The following is a 16,843-nucleotide window of genomic DNA, read 5'->3' as shown; positions in this document are numbered from 1 at the left end:
ATACAAGTAAATCATAGTGACAAGATAATTATTAATTTGTATTGTGCCTGATAAATAAATAAATAAATAAATAAACTAATTAATTAATTAATTAATTAATTAATTAATTAATTAATTAATTAATTAATTAATTAATTAATTAATAATTTAATAAACAAATAAATAAATAAATCATAACAAAATACAAAATCAAATTAAATAATATAAATTTGCCAATCTTTTATCATAAAAAATAATTAATAATAGTGAACAGATTTTTCCCTTTCCTTTAATTATTATTGTTTTCTTTTCTTTTATTTATTTATTTATTTATTTATTGCACTAAAAAAAAAAAAAAAATAAAAAAAATAAAATAAAATAAAATAAAATAAAATAAAATAAACAAGGTATACAAGGTATAAATGTACAGTTTACCAGTCTTTATCATAATTCATGACGGTGATCAGGGTAACTATTTTTTTTCTTTGTATTTTTTCTTTTATTTTATTATTGTTATTATTATTCTTTTTCCAACCTGAAATTTATTTATTTATTTATTTATTTATTTATTTCACTGATACTTAACAAAAATAAATAAAATAAAATAAAATAAAATAAAATAAAATAAAATAAAATAAAATAAAATAAAATAAAATAAACAAGGTATAAATGTAGAGTTTACCAGTCTTTATCATAATTCATGACGGTGATCAAGGTAACTAATTTTTTTCTTTGTATTTTTTCTTTTCTTTTATTATTGTTATTGTTATAATTATTATTTTTACTTTTTCCAACCTGAAATTTATTTATTTATTTATTTATTTATTTATTTATTTATTTATTGCACTAGTATTTACTAAAAAACAAAACAAAGGTGAAATAAAACAAATAGAAGTACACGAAAAATTAATTTGAGTGTAAAGGATTTATTATCCTATTAACAACACATTATTAAAGCATCGATAATATTCTCTTCTTTAGACAGATACAGACATAAATGAATATAGAAATGCAAGCAGTTGGAAAAATAATGATGAGTACAATCATTGATTAGCAAGTTAATTTGCTTATGAACTGAAGCATTTCTTAACCCCTGACACGAAGGTGTTATTTTATACAAACGGCGTTAAAATACACACTTAACTGATGCCATTGTAAGACTGAGTTCACAATCGACATCCTGCTGTGCTCTTGTGTGCAGCTCTATTGTCATGTGCATTTCACAAATGGCCCGTTTAATTACTTTTCTGACAGAAGCTTTTATAACTTCAGTTCATAAACTACAAAGTGTCGGTTCAGTAGATCTTAGAAAGAAATTATAGATGAACTGCACAAATAGTTGCATTGACCAACACACATTTACTGAGAATAAATGAATTCCTGGCATATGTGTTGTATCATTCAGGGAGATTCTGCACATGTGCCTTTAAGACTGTCAATCATGTGACTTGCGGCCAATCAGAGCGTTTGTTTTGGTCCCGCCCAGCTGTGCTGTATACACACACGTGGATGGGAAATTCCCACAGCTGTAGTGTTTGTGGTTTCTCTGCTGTGAATTCATCATATGATGTTTTACTCTAACACAGACACTTCATATGAGAGCTGGGTGATTTCACTTCACCAGATGAACTACTACAGGAGCTGTTATACCAACTTCTTACTAACTGGGTTTTTCTAGCAGAAAAGGCAGCTTTGCAATGGGAGGAAATGCACCAGAGTTTTGGTTGTAGAAGTTTTGACAGTATTAGTATATAGATAAATGTCACAGTGCCATTTAGTCATCTTTCATTTCCCATCATAAGACAAATTTAACCATAGTAAAGTATTGCAGTATGTCTTTAAAGGTCATGAAAGTATCATGTGAAATGACTTGTGAAAGGTTTTCTCATTCATGTGCCTTTTTTGCAGGAAATGGTTTAAAATGTGTTTCTCTTGAGTAAGAAAATTTACAGATGAGTTCGTCTGTAATGGATTATGTGTATTTGTAGGCCAAAACCAGCACTTCCAGTACCATCGTCCTGAAGTCAATGGGTTTTTGGTTCAATACCTGAAATAAAGCTCAAGATATTTACATGTTTATGTGGTTTTATTAAAGATTTTAGCATGAGTTTTAATGGAATAGTTCATCTAAAATTGAAAATTTGGTAAAAAAAAAAAAATACCCTCAATTAAATTTAAAGTTTATGTATTTATGCATTTATTTACAGTATATTTATTCATATAAATGGATTTGTAAAAAAAAAAAAAAAAAAAAAAATCAACTTATTTGGATTACATAATATTCAAATTATAAGTCATATATGAATAAAACAGGTCAGATTTCTGTACTCTAAATAAATACTAAAAAGTACACTAATAATAATAATATTTTTTAACCATATTTACAATATGCATTTATTCAAACAGCTTAAAATCAGCATCTGATCAGTGTGAAAAACAAATAAAATTTATTCAGTTCAAATGTATAAACATGGTTAAAATATGACTAGCTGTGGAACTAACAATATTCAAAAAAAATTCAAGATATTTACATGTTTATGTGATTTTATTAAAGATTTTAGCATGAGTTTTAATGGAATAGTTCACCTAAAATTGTAAATTTGCTTAAAAAAAATTACATTTAAAGTTGATGTATTTATGCTTTTATTTACAGTATATTTATTAATATAAATGGATTTATAAAATTTGTAAAAAAAAAAAAAAAAAAAAGAGAAAAAAAATCCATCCATTTGGATGTCATATATGAATAAAACAGGTCAGATTTCTGTACTCTAAAATAAATAAATACTAAAAAGTACACTAATAATAATAATTTAAACCATATTTACAATATGCATAAAACCAAAATAAAAATCAACATAAAATAAATAAAAAAAGACAAAAAAAAACTAACTCAGTAAAAATAAACAAACATTAAATATGACTACCAGCTGAACAAACTAACAATATTCAAAGAAAATTCAAATACATGCAGATGAAACCGACTGGATTGATTGATGATAAATATATAAACCTGGTTATTGTGCATTTAAAACATATTCAGTTTATCATAGAAATTCGACCCATTTATTTTTGACTGACAAATATGCATCACATTAAGTTTATTAGTTTGTTTATGTTAAAACGGCGCATGAAGATTTTATATACAATTCAAAACATAAATCCTAAATTTTGGCCTAAATGTTTTTGGAGTGTACCAACAATCACAAATGGTTAAACTGAACTCATGAAACAGTGTGAAACACTGTAACCCAGTGTGTAAAACACATGACACCAGAGTTGTTTTGTTGCTAAAACACGTCACTCGTGTAAGCGCAGGAAAATAAAACATAATATATATGAGCGATTTCTCACCTGTGTAAAAAAACACAAGCAAACTATGTTTTTCTATCTGGCCATAACAACATAATCTTTATTCTTACAACAAACACAGACCAATGTAATCCTGAAAATGATAAGAAGTTATCGAACTCTCAACATATCCTTCTCAACACATTAATAACTCCCATGTAAGAAACATTCGGTCGCGAGTCTTTGCGCTGCAGAGTTTCGGTGGGGAACGGCCGTCTGTGAGGGAATGTGAGGTCATCGTGTGACCCAGCTGTCCAAGTGTTTATTGATTAGTCCAAACCCCCGAGGGTGGAGAAGGGCAGATCATTACAGTACCCCGAACCGGCCGGGACACACCACTGCATCAGCTGTGTTTGGACAGACCAAATACAAACTCACACAGCAGCCACATTAAAGTACTAATAACTCAGATACAAGAGCACAGATCAAAGCAAAAGCAAAACCAAAAACAAAAAATAAGATGAAATTAAAATCTGCTCACCCTCAGGCCATCAGAGATCAGGATGAGTTTGTTTCTTCATCAGGTTTGGAGAAATGTAGCACTGCATCAGTGTCTGACCAATGGATGCTCTGCAGTGAATGGGTGCCGTCAGAATGAGAGTCCAAACAGCTGATAAAAAAATAACAATAATCCACAAGTAATCCACAGCACTCCAGTCCATCAGTTAACATCTGGAGAAGACAAAAGATGAAACACATCCAGCTTTAAGACGTTTTTACCTAAAATTTGAGTCCATAATCTATATTAAGGTTCGGAGTCAAACTCTCTAACCATTAGGCCACGTCTCCCCAAAAACCACTGTTGGCAGCGGTGGGATTAACACTTTCTTCAGAGCATTATGGATTTTAGCTGGAAGCAACAGTTTAAAGGTAAATGTGTTTAATCATAAATTTAAAAAAAATACATATTATATTAACAAATATAAATAAATACATATTATTTATTTATCATTTATGCTCATATTGTTCTTATTGAAATGATATACATGAATAAATGTAAATTGTGTTTTACATAGTATATGATGGTTATTCCTGGGCTGTGGTCTGAGTAAGCATTCCTGATTAAGCAGAACTCATCGTTACACATGACAAACTCTCAGACACTATTTAACTAAAATTCAATTTGTGAAAGAAACATATGACAACATTACCTCTTTTCTTCCAGTCCTCCACACACACACACACACACACACACACAAAAAAAAAAAAAAAAAAAAAAAAAAACAAAAAAATACTACTTCCTTTCATTCACTCCTCCTGCCTCCCTCCTTAACCAAACAGATGGTTCCACTCCAGAGTTCATATGGAGTTTGCTGAAGTCCTGCCAAAACATCGGACTGTGATCAAGTTCATGCCTGGGACACAGATACAGATCTCTATAGAACACACACACACACACACACACACACACACACACACACACACACACACACACACTTGTTTGCATAGCTATCTAAATAGAGACATTACATAGACTTAAACGGGGAGTCATATCAATTATGGAGTGCCACAAGGATCTGTCCTAAGTCCTCTGCTATTTTCAATATACTTGTTGCCCCTTGGTTATATTATTAGAAAATACAGGATTAGTTTCCACTGTTATTCTGATGATACTCAACTATATATCTCAATGAGACCAGATGAAACTTCTAAACTATCTAAGCTAACAGAGTGTGTTTAAAATGTAAAAGACTGGATCACCAATAATTTCCTCCTATTAAATTTGGATTAGACAGAGATAATACTTATTGGACCAAAAAAAACATTACACAGAATCTTGTAGATTGCAATTTGCAACTAGACAGATGTACTGTTACTTCCTCTACAGTCAAAAATCTGGGTGTTATATTAGACAGCAACTTTTGAAAACCATATTTCCCATGTTACAAAAACAGCATTCTTCCATCTTAGAAACATTGCCAAGCTACGAAACATGTTACCTGTTCCTGATGCAGAAAAGCTAGTTCATGCGTTCATGACCTCTAGACTGGACTATTGTAATGCACTGCTAGGTGGTTGTCCTGCATCCTCAATAAACAAGCTACAGGTAGTCCAAAATGCAGCGGCTAGAGTCCTTACCAGCTCAAGAAAATATGATCATATTACCCCAATACTACAGTCTCTGCACTGGCTACCTATTAAGTTCCGTATCAGTTACAAAATATTATTACTTACTTATAAGGCCCTTAATGGCTTAGCTCCTGCGTACCTAACTAGTCTTCTACAACGCTACAACCCATCACGCTCCCTAAGGTCACAAAACGCTGGACTTTTGATAGTACCTAGGATAGCAAAGTCCACTAAAGGAGGTAGAGCTTTTTCACATTTGGCTCCCAAACTCTGGAATAGTCTTCCTGATAATGTTCGGGGTTCAGACACACTTCCTCTGTTTAAATCTAGATTAAAAACACACCTCTTTGGCCAAGCATTCAAATAATGCATCTCATAATCTTGGACTGCAGTTATATCTGTTCAAATGTGCATTATTATTCTTTAACTTGGGTTAAACTAATTAATTGTCTCTATTTGTTTCTCTGTTTCTGTAACTAGGATTTACACAAGCTTCAGTCTGGATCCAGAACACCTGAGAAGAGATGATGCCAGCCCTGAAACAACATACAGAGCTACCAAATTTTGCTATAAGTTTGACTGCATCATATACAGTAAGTAGCAAGCGTGCGCACACACACACACACAAAGTAAAATCAGGTTTTCAGTAATTCTTGCTCAATCATTAGAATCACGGTTAAAACTAGATTTCGACATTTTCTGCAGAGAATCTGCTGGGTTTGTATGTTGACAAGCATTGGTCATAATGTCAGCATGTTCCAGGTGATTTCCAGGGAGTTTCTCACTTCAAACCAAAGTCCATCCTCACATCTCTGAATCTTCTGGTCTGTAAACCAGGCTCGGGTCTCTAGTGTGACACTAATGTGACATCATTCAGTTATTATCACTGCGACTGGTAATGTGGGGCTGTAGAAGAGAAATAAGTGCATGTGACCGTCACACACGCATCTATTAGAGACGTCTTATCTGGCAATCAAAAATCAAAAATCAACAAACAAAATATCAAAAAACAGCAAAACGGCAGAACAAACAAAAAAGCACACACCTACACCCATACACAAACTACAAACAATCACCAATCATCTAAATCATAACCTGAACCTGATGGGCTTTTCACCGAGCAAATCATTAAACGGCATCAGCCCAGCGACTGAGATCCCATCATGAGAGACACTGTATTATGAGATAGAGAGACATTTGCATGTTTAATGAGGCTTTCACACACTATAGAGGCAGCCAGATCAAACAAAGATAATAGAAGAGGAAGTTTCTTAAGATTAAATACAACAAATGAACCACATTCAAGACTATGAAATATAATGATTATAAGGTTTGAATTATTATTATTTTTTTTTACATATCAGTCCATGGATCCCGGTTGAAATAACATTATGTAAAATTATAAGGTTAACATTAGTAACATTAGAAATAACATTAAAAATATAATTAGTAACATTAAATATATATTTGAATTACATGCACACATTTCTATTTAATAAAATGCAAAAATAAAATGCAATTCAAAGCACTTTAAAACGTGACAAAATGTGATAAAATCAGAATCAATAAAATGCAAAAACAAAATAAAACACAAAAATAAAATAATCAGATAAATCAAGAAATAATGTTAGAAATAACATGGACACACCTATATATACAATAATAAAATAAAAATGAATTAATAAAATGCAAAAATAAAATGCAATGCATTTTCAGATGTGAGCAAACCAATTGTGATAAAATCAAATGATGAAATAAAAATTAAAGTACAAAAATAATAAAATAAAATAAACCTAGAAATAATGTTAGAAATAACGTGCACACCTCCAGTACATACACTCGATAATAAAAATAAATAAATAAAATGGAATAAAATAAAATGCAAAAAATTAAATTTGATGGTTAAGAAAATTTACTACATTTAGAAACAGACTGTGAAGCTTGCTGTGCCAAACACTGTAAATCCATGTAAACATACAGCAGCATGAATAATAAAGATCGCTGTGGAGGATCATGATGATGTGATGCTGGTTTTGACCCGCTGAATGACCGTCATTAGTATGTTTGACTTTCAAGTGTCGAGCTGAATCTAAGCTGAATCATTCATTTGTCTTTTTCGCTCAAACTCTGTCACTTTCAAACTCTGTTACTATGGCAACAGTAGGCCAAATAAAGCCGTCTGATGGCCGCTCTGCTCTGATGGCAACAGCTCCATCATTGGTCCGGTGTGACGGCGTACGTAAACACGGCTCCTCTGCGGGTCCCACTGTCAGATGAGGCTATACACATTATTCATGATTGCATTAGAAACCACAGAGAGAAAGAGAGAACTCACACACACACAATCACATGCTCCACTTCCTCTACAGCTTGTGCACCCTTTGAACTCTGTCTTAAGATTCAAATAAATTTGATATAAGGTGCTTTAATGGCTTTGCAGTTACAAATCATAAGAAATAAAAAATAAAATAAAATAAAATAAAATAGTAATTAAACAATAAAAAATAATTTATAAAATTATTGCAATTTATTATATTATTATTACATTATTAATTATAGTATATATTATATATATATATACACATTATTTTATAATGCAATAAAAACAAATATAAAATATTACAAAAATAAATTAAATAAATAAAAAATGCAACAAAATAAAAAAAAAAAAAAAAAAACATGAAGCAGTACGATGCAAATGGAATAAAATAAAATAAAATGGAAAGCAATGTAATGTTATAAAATACTAATAAAAATGAAATAAAATAAATGTAATAAATAAATAAAATTAAAAACACAATGCAATACAATAAAATAAAATGCAATCAAAGAAAATAAATGCAAAGCAATGTAATGTAATAAAAAACTTAAATGCAATGAATAGCAAAAAATATAAAATAAAATTATAAATAATATAAAATAAATCAAATAAATGTAAAAAAAAAAAAAAAAAAAAAATAAAAATAAAAACAATGCAATTCAATGCAATAAAATAAAATATAATACTATCTAACTAACTAACTAACGAACTAAATAAATGAAGTCAAGTAAAGTGAATAGTTTTATAGTGGTTGTTCTTCAGCTTCCACCAAAACACTACCAACAAAAAGTTTTTCGGCTCACCAAACAAGACTATTTCCACAGTTCTGATTGGCCGAGCTCCATAGCAACCGCATGAGCACATCCACCATCCAGTTGAAGCAGAAGAGCAGAGACACACTGACCTGAGATCAGCTGTCTGCTCTGATCACACACACACTCCTGCAGTGGAAACGCTATACACTGAGATCTGTGTGAGAAAAAGAGGGATTCAGTGAAGATATCACAGAAACAGAAACACACACACACACACACACACACACACACAAAAAAAAAAAAAAAAAAAAAAAAACACACACAAAAACACACACACACACAAACATCTAACATTAAACAGATATATTTAATATTAAACATATAAAGATTATTTTACATCATTACAATTTTCAAAAAAAACTATAGAATATTAATCATTCAGCATGTTAGAATTATTAAATCATGAATATTAATTATGCATTTTACATCATTACATTTTACATAACAAATTAATGAATATTAATTATGCAAATGTATATTTACATTTTAACACATACATACACCACTAAAATTTTCTTCAGAAAACAAAGATTTCATATAAGTAAATTATATTATTAAACATTCACATTAGTTGCATTACAAGACATTGTGAACATTTTTAAACAAGAAAGAAAAGCACATGAATTCTATCACAACAAAATCTGAAAATACTGTAACAAAATGAATGAAAACATAACTTCTGTGCAATTTTTGGCCAATCATTTAATATAAGATGATGCATGTGATCAGGGTTATTATTGCAAACTAAAACTAAAGCTATTAAACACATTATTACTTATCTAAATAAAGCTGAAAATACAAATATTAGACTAGAAAAAATAGAGTTGTGTTGCCTTGGCAAGTTGAAATACTAAAATTACTAATGAAAGTAAATGAAAACTGAAATAAATATAAAATAAAATAAAAAAAATAATATAAACCTAAATAGTAATAATTCATCAAATAATACAAATTACAAAAAGACATAAGATTTAGAGATATATAACTGTTGAAGCAGTAAAATTACTCATGTAAATAAAATTAAAAATAAAACTGAAATAAAAATAAATGAAAAATAAAAATAAATGACAAATGCACAAAATAATAACAAATTAATAAATAAATAAATAATTAGAAATGTTGCCTTGATAAATAAATAAAATAATTTTGGCAAATAACTAAAAGGTTAAAGAATGGAAATTATATAAATAAAAAAAAAATAAAAAATAAAAAAAAATAAATTGACTAAATTTAACCTAAACAGTAATATTAAAAAATAATAAAAAAAAAAAATTACAAAAGCACATAACAAAATGGCTAAAATCTAATCAAAACTTTAAAAAAGTAATAAGCTAATTCAAAATATTAAATAAAAATCTGATAGTATATATATTTAACACTAAAATAACAGTGTAGCCGGTCACACATAAACACAGCCGTCATGAGCGGATCAGACCGGGACAAACACGCGGCTGTCAGTCATCTCGGGTGAAGCTGTGTGAATTATTGAAGCGGGCGGGTGGAGGGTCATGTGGGTCTGTGACCGCGGACAGACAGATAGCGGCTGGAGATCTGTCCGTCTCTCTCTTATTAAAGCAATGACACCTGATCTGAGCAGGTAACAGAGCGCCAGACAGATAAGGTATATATTAGAAAGCATATATATATATATATATAAACTATAAACTGTACTGAATGCAAATATGTGTAAATAATAGCTTTAAAAATAGAAAATATGTTCATACTAGCATAGTTTAACTAAACAAACAATTAGAAATAAGTGCCTTGCAAAAATGAAAAAAAGCTGAAAGCAAATAAAATCATAAAAATAAATAAAAACTAATCAACTGAACCTAAAAACGTAAAAACTCACCAAATCACCCAATATTACAAAAGACATAAGATTTAGAGATATGTAAACTATTGAAGCAGTATTAAAATTACTCATGCTAAATAAAATTAACGTCTAAAATACTAAAACTGAAATAAAAATAAATGAAAAATAAAAAGAAAAATACAAAAAAAAAAAAAAAAAACAAAAAAAAAAAAAAAAAAAATAAATATAAACGTTGACAAAAAAAAAAAATAAAATAATCAAATAACTAAAAGGTTAAAGAATGGAAATTATATAAATACATCTCGGGTGAAGCTGTGTGAATTATTGAAGCGGGCGGGTGGAGGGTCACGTGGGTCTGTGACCGCGGCCACCAGCACACAGACAGACAGATAGCGGCGTGAGATCTGTCCGTCTCTCTCTTATTAAAGCAATGACACCTGATCTGAGCAGGTAACAGAGCGCCAGACAGAAGAGCAGCGACTGTCTGGAAAACACGCGCCGTTTCACACACTCTGAGATTACGTGCAGACCGCCACTGATTACACTGACCTCAGATGTTCTGCACCAAATCTGTTCAGTCCAAAGCAGCACATTATGAGCACGTCAGAAATGCTTGATGATGTGATGCTTTTGTCTGGACTGATGCACTGCACCCTAAAACACATCACAGTGCAATGCAATGGAGAATCCAAAATCCAGGTGAAACAGGAAAACTAAACTAAACTAAAAAAAAAAAAGCAAAGCAATGCAATGCAATAAAATACAAAAATAAATATATAATAAAATAATACAAAATAAATTCATACAAATTTTATTACATTTAAAAATAAACACGAAGCAGCACAATGCAATGCAAATTAAACAAAAAATTAAGTAAAATTAAATCAAAAGCAATGTAATGTAATACAAAACAAAAATGCAATGAATTGCAAAATAAATAAATAAATAAACACAGAAAATTTGTTCATACTAACACAGTAGGGTCCTGTTTTTAGTTTAGTGTTTTTAAAAAATGCAAAAAAATGACAAAATAATAATAATAAAAACACGCACGCACACACACGCACGCACGCACGCACGCACGCACGCACGCACGCACGCACACACACACACACACACACACATATATATGTGTATATATTAAAAATATATATTAAAAATGCAAGTCATACAGTCTTAAATAATTTAAGTCTACAATGTTGAAGATGTTTTCAATACCTGAATTAAAATTCATTTTGATATTTGTTGTGGGGCATGTAAAGCTTTTGATATATATATATGTGTGTGTGTGTCTGTCTATCTATCTATCTATCTATCTATTGCTATCTTTTCTGTATAGATTTCATTGTTTTATATGAAAATCCATTTTATACATACTGTATATATATATATATTATAATTTAAATAAAAACTATGATACTAATTATAATTGTATGTATATATATATATATATATATATATATATATATATATATATATATATATATATATACAAAAAAACTTTAACTTATTTTTTTTTCAGCTTCTTCAGCAACATTTCTCATTTTTGTTTAGTTTAAGTGCTAAAATAAAACTAAAAACCTAAAAGCTATACATATATTAATAGAAATAGACAAAAGCACAACAAAATTACAAAAACGAACTAAAGTCAAAGTCAAAACATAAAATATAAAAATAAAATTTAATTCAAAATATTAACAAAAACTTTAATTGTATATCAATGAGCTATGATGAAAATTGGCCCGAAGCTGTGTAAGTTGTGGCTGAAATGCAGGGCTCTATTCTAAATGTCCAGGGAAATGGTCAGTGTTATCATTGACCTCAAACTGACTGAAATGACGCTGAAGCATCTCCTCCTGAATCAGGTGTTTCTTGAGGGTCAAAGGTCGGGATCTGCCCTCAGTCTCTCGCTGACACACTTGAATGTGTTTGTTCATTCAGTCTCCTGACGCACATCTGTGATGTACAGGATCTCAATTCTGTTTCCAGTCTGACTTGTTCTGTCATGTTCTGATCCTAACGCTGCGGCACTAATTGCCACCCATTGTTCGGTCCTTTGTTATTTTGACCTCAGAGACTCAGAACTGGATTTACAGGTTTGAAATCCACCTGATTTCCAGCTTTTCCCACTTTAATCATCCTAAATCCCCATAAACAAGCACTGAATTACAAAACACTTGCCATTGGATTCTAGAATAACAGCATTAAGCAATAGGTTTTTGATAGCTTTTGATCAAAAACTACATTAGACAATTTGGGGAATTTAAATAATACACTTAAATATAATATAATATAATATAATATAATATAATATAATATAATATAATATAATATAATATAATATAATATAATATAATATAATATAATATAATATAATATAATATAATACATATTTTAGTGAAGTTTTTTTTCCCCAAAAATATATTACAAATATTCAATATATTAAAAAGTCACACAGACTTAACATGAATTCAAGTCTACAGTGATTATGATGTTTTCAATATATTTATTGTGAGGCATGCGAATCAAAAGGATGACATTTCTGGTGAGATTTTATGATTTAAAAAAAATAAATAAAAAAATTACTAACTTTTCCATATTTCATTGATTTAATTTCTGTATTTCACTCAAGATGTCACTGTTTTACTCTTGACACAAACTTTCAGTCTTAACATATAAAAAATCCATAATAAAATTTTTATTAGAAAACAAAAAAAACAAAACATGATAATATGAAAAACAGTTAAATTAAAACCATGTCAATATTAATTGTGCAACTGATTATTTTTTCACAAATTACGACAACTTTTTGGTTCTGACATCATGTTTATATATATATATATATATATATAAAATAAAAAAAAGATTATTGGAATACTTTTTATAAAAAAATAAAAATAAAAAAAAATGCTATTGCAGGCTTTCTACTTCAATATTGCACATTTAATTCAACATGTTTATGCAACAATTCTTTTTCATTAATTGTGAAATTTACAATATGCATTTTTTTTAAGTGCATCACCCAAGTTGCTAGCATTCAATAGCAACTGAGTTTAAAAGTACTAAGATGAAAGCGTGATGCTTTGAAGCCGGAAGAGTTTAAAAGATCAGATGCACAGTGGGGTGTGTGTGTGTGTGTGTGTGTGTGTGTGTGTGTGTGTGTTTTGACCCATCAACCTCCACTAAAAAGACACTTTTGAGTGTATTGTGTGCACATGAAAGGTGTCGAACACACTGCTGAGTTTCAACAAAAGACCACCAGTGAGGACCGTCCATCTCGAGGGAGTTAAACAAACTAAAATTACAACTGTAGAGCAGAATACTAATGCTTTACTAATGCTACAACCAATCATAATCATCATTAAATTAAAGAAAATATCAGCCAAACATGAAATTGTACTGGGAATTTACTCAAGATGTATGTGGATGAGTTTGTTTCTTCATCAGGTTTGTAGAAATGTAGCACTGCATCAGTGTCTCAGCAATGGATGCTCTGCAGTGAATGGGTGCCGTCAGAATGAGAGTCCAAACAGCTGATAAAAACATCACAATAATCCACAAGCACTCCAGTCCATCAGTTAACATCTGGAGAAGACAAAAGATGAAACAATTACTTGTGTATTATTGTGATGTTTTTATCAGCTGTTTGGACTCTCATTCTGACGGCACCCATTCACTGCAGAGCATCCATTGCTGAGACACTGATGCAATGACACATTTCTCCAAACCTGATGAAGAAACACACTCATCCTGATCTCTGATGATCTGAAAGTGAGGGCATTTTCAGCAAATGTTAATTTTTGGGTGACCTATTCCTTACCTATTCCTTGTAATATTGGTTATAACTCATATTCATGCATGTTTAGTATCTCTGCTTAAGTTTATTTATGGGTTAATTCTCTGTGAATGTCTCTGTATCGCTCCTGCGGCCCCCGTGAGAGCGTCTCTCAACAGCTGCTCATTATTCCAGCCGGAGCGGATCGGATCAGATCTGGTGTCCGGCTTTAGTCCAGCTACTAAACATGTATCTGCCACCATCAATATTTAATCTGCACATTACTGGTCAACACTGTTAGGAGGAGACGGGCCCAGTCTTGACACCACACAAGAGTCCAAACACCGAAAACACTCATGAACACACACACACATGAGCACAAAACCAAATTATGTAGTTAATAGTCCCACCGCGAACACAAACACCTGGAGAAAAACAGAACAAATCAAGTGCTTGAGTAAAAATACAGATACCCTCGTGAAAGTAAAAGCAGTCGTTTTAAATTTTATTTGAATAAAAATCAGGGCTATGATAGTTAACTCAAACTAAATCAAATACCAAAAGAATAAATTAATAAATAAAAAAAAATAAAAATAAATAAATAAAATTAGTTTTTCCAATGCAACATTTCTCATTACCTTTTAGTTAATTCTGAAGTACTAAATAATAATAATAATAATAATAATAATAATAATAATAATAATAATAATAATAATAATAAATAAATAAAAATAACAAAAGTACCATAACTAAAAGCATAAAATATAACAATAATATCTAATTTGAAATATTTACAAAAACTATAATATTGTATATTGTAAATGACTCTAAAATAACACTGGTATAAGTACAAAAGTACTCTAGTATTAAAAGTAAAATTTACTGATCAAACCATGTTTATTATTTATTCTATCCAGATTAGTACAGACATTTAATATGTATTGATCTGAAAATAAACACATTTTTATTACTAAACCTCATTATACTGGTTATATCAGAATTTTAAACATCAGTATAATAAAATAATAATTTAAGATACTGACCATTTAAGTGTGCAAACAAGTGAAAAAACACCATATAATAATTTAAAATTGTGGAAAAACTAAATTTGTGGCAAAAAAATAAAAAATAGTATTAAAATGCAATGTACAAACATTACACGAGGCAAAATATTGTGCAAACTGAAAAGAAATAAAGAAAAAGCAAGTAATATTGAATTAAAATGTGAAATATTTTAATATTTTTTTTTCTTGTAAAAAAAATGCTCCAATAAATGTTATATTTACAGCTTTAAAGTTTTAAAGAGTATGAACAAATCTAGGCAAAGATTACAATAAATACTGATTGTAAAAAATCAACACTGTTTGTGGTTAATCATGATTTAATATATATTAATACTAAATGTTTTTACATTTTAATGACATTTTTATTAGTATTTTTTTGCTAAACGGTACTGTGTTGGTCGCCACTTGATGAAAAATGCAAAATCTGAGTCCTGATGTAAAAGCAGAGGAGACCAGCTGCTCAAGATGTGAATTATCTTCATTCCAGAGAACAATAAAACAATTAGAGGACAAATCCACACAACGACCTGCTCACATTCAACAGCTTTTGTCTGGAGACTTTATAGAGCCGTCAAACTCACCTTTAACCTTTCAAGTTCTTTTGTTGCACAGTTAAAGTCGATCATACAACCTTCAGGAACTAGACCACTGCGCTAGATAGCAAACACAGTAAACTAACAGAAACAAAATCACAAGCCTTCTGTCTCTGATCGATAGTTTAGAGCTTTTGATCAAGTAAAGGTCAGAATAACTGCAGTAATATCTCCAGATGAACTCTCACTGGACTGAAGCAGCTCAGCTTTACTTGATTCTCCATCAATCATGTTTTAGAGTCTCAAATCTGATCCTCAGGATCTTTTGAGGAGCGTTTGTTTCCAGAAGCTTTACTTTCACTGTTCCTCAGCGGAGGAATGATCTTCACAAGCCTCCAGAACATCTCACATCTTCTGAGGAGCCTTTATTTCTTCATCTCTCAATCACTGCATTATATGTTTGGATCATTTACATCTCATCTCACTGACACACATTACTGCAGATATAGAGCACAGACTCATATTTAGATCATTTTATGTCAGTATCTGCTGCACTGTTATAAAGATCTCATTGATTTACATCACAAGCATCTGCAGCAAATTCATATTTCTTCCCAGTTTGAGTTTCTGAATAAAACTGAGCTGTGTTTTTTCCTCCATGCATGTTCTCACTATATCAGACTATATGAGCCATGATAGAGCAAATATGATTTATTAAAATATTTTGTCTAAAGTAACAATACAATGTTCCATAAAAAAAAAATATATATTTTTTTTTTAATTTTTATCTGGAAATTATGAGATAATTATGACATATCTAATAATTTTGACATATCATCTCATAATTAATACTTGTCATAATTTTGACTATCTATCTCATAGTTTTTACGTTGTATCTCATAATTATGACTTACGTCGTAATTTTGACTTTCCAACTCAGAATTTTGACTTATCTCAAAATGATCACTTAGCATATAATAATTATGACTAAATCATACAAATATTATTACAACACTAAATAATAATGTTTATTTGATCGCCTTTCAATCATTATCTTTTTATCTGCCCGTATAAATATCAGCATCTGCACCAAATTGCATAGTTTTGCTCTGTTTGAGTC

The sequence above is a fragment of the Cyprinus carpio genome, chromosome B17 (assembly GCF_018340385.1).
Source record: "Cyprinus carpio isolate SPL01 chromosome B17, ASM1834038v1, whole genome shotgun sequence".
NCBI lineage: Eukaryota > Metazoa > Chordata > Actinopteri > Cypriniformes > Cyprinidae > Cyprinus > Cyprinus carpio.
This window is presented reverse-complemented; position numbering follows the sequence as displayed.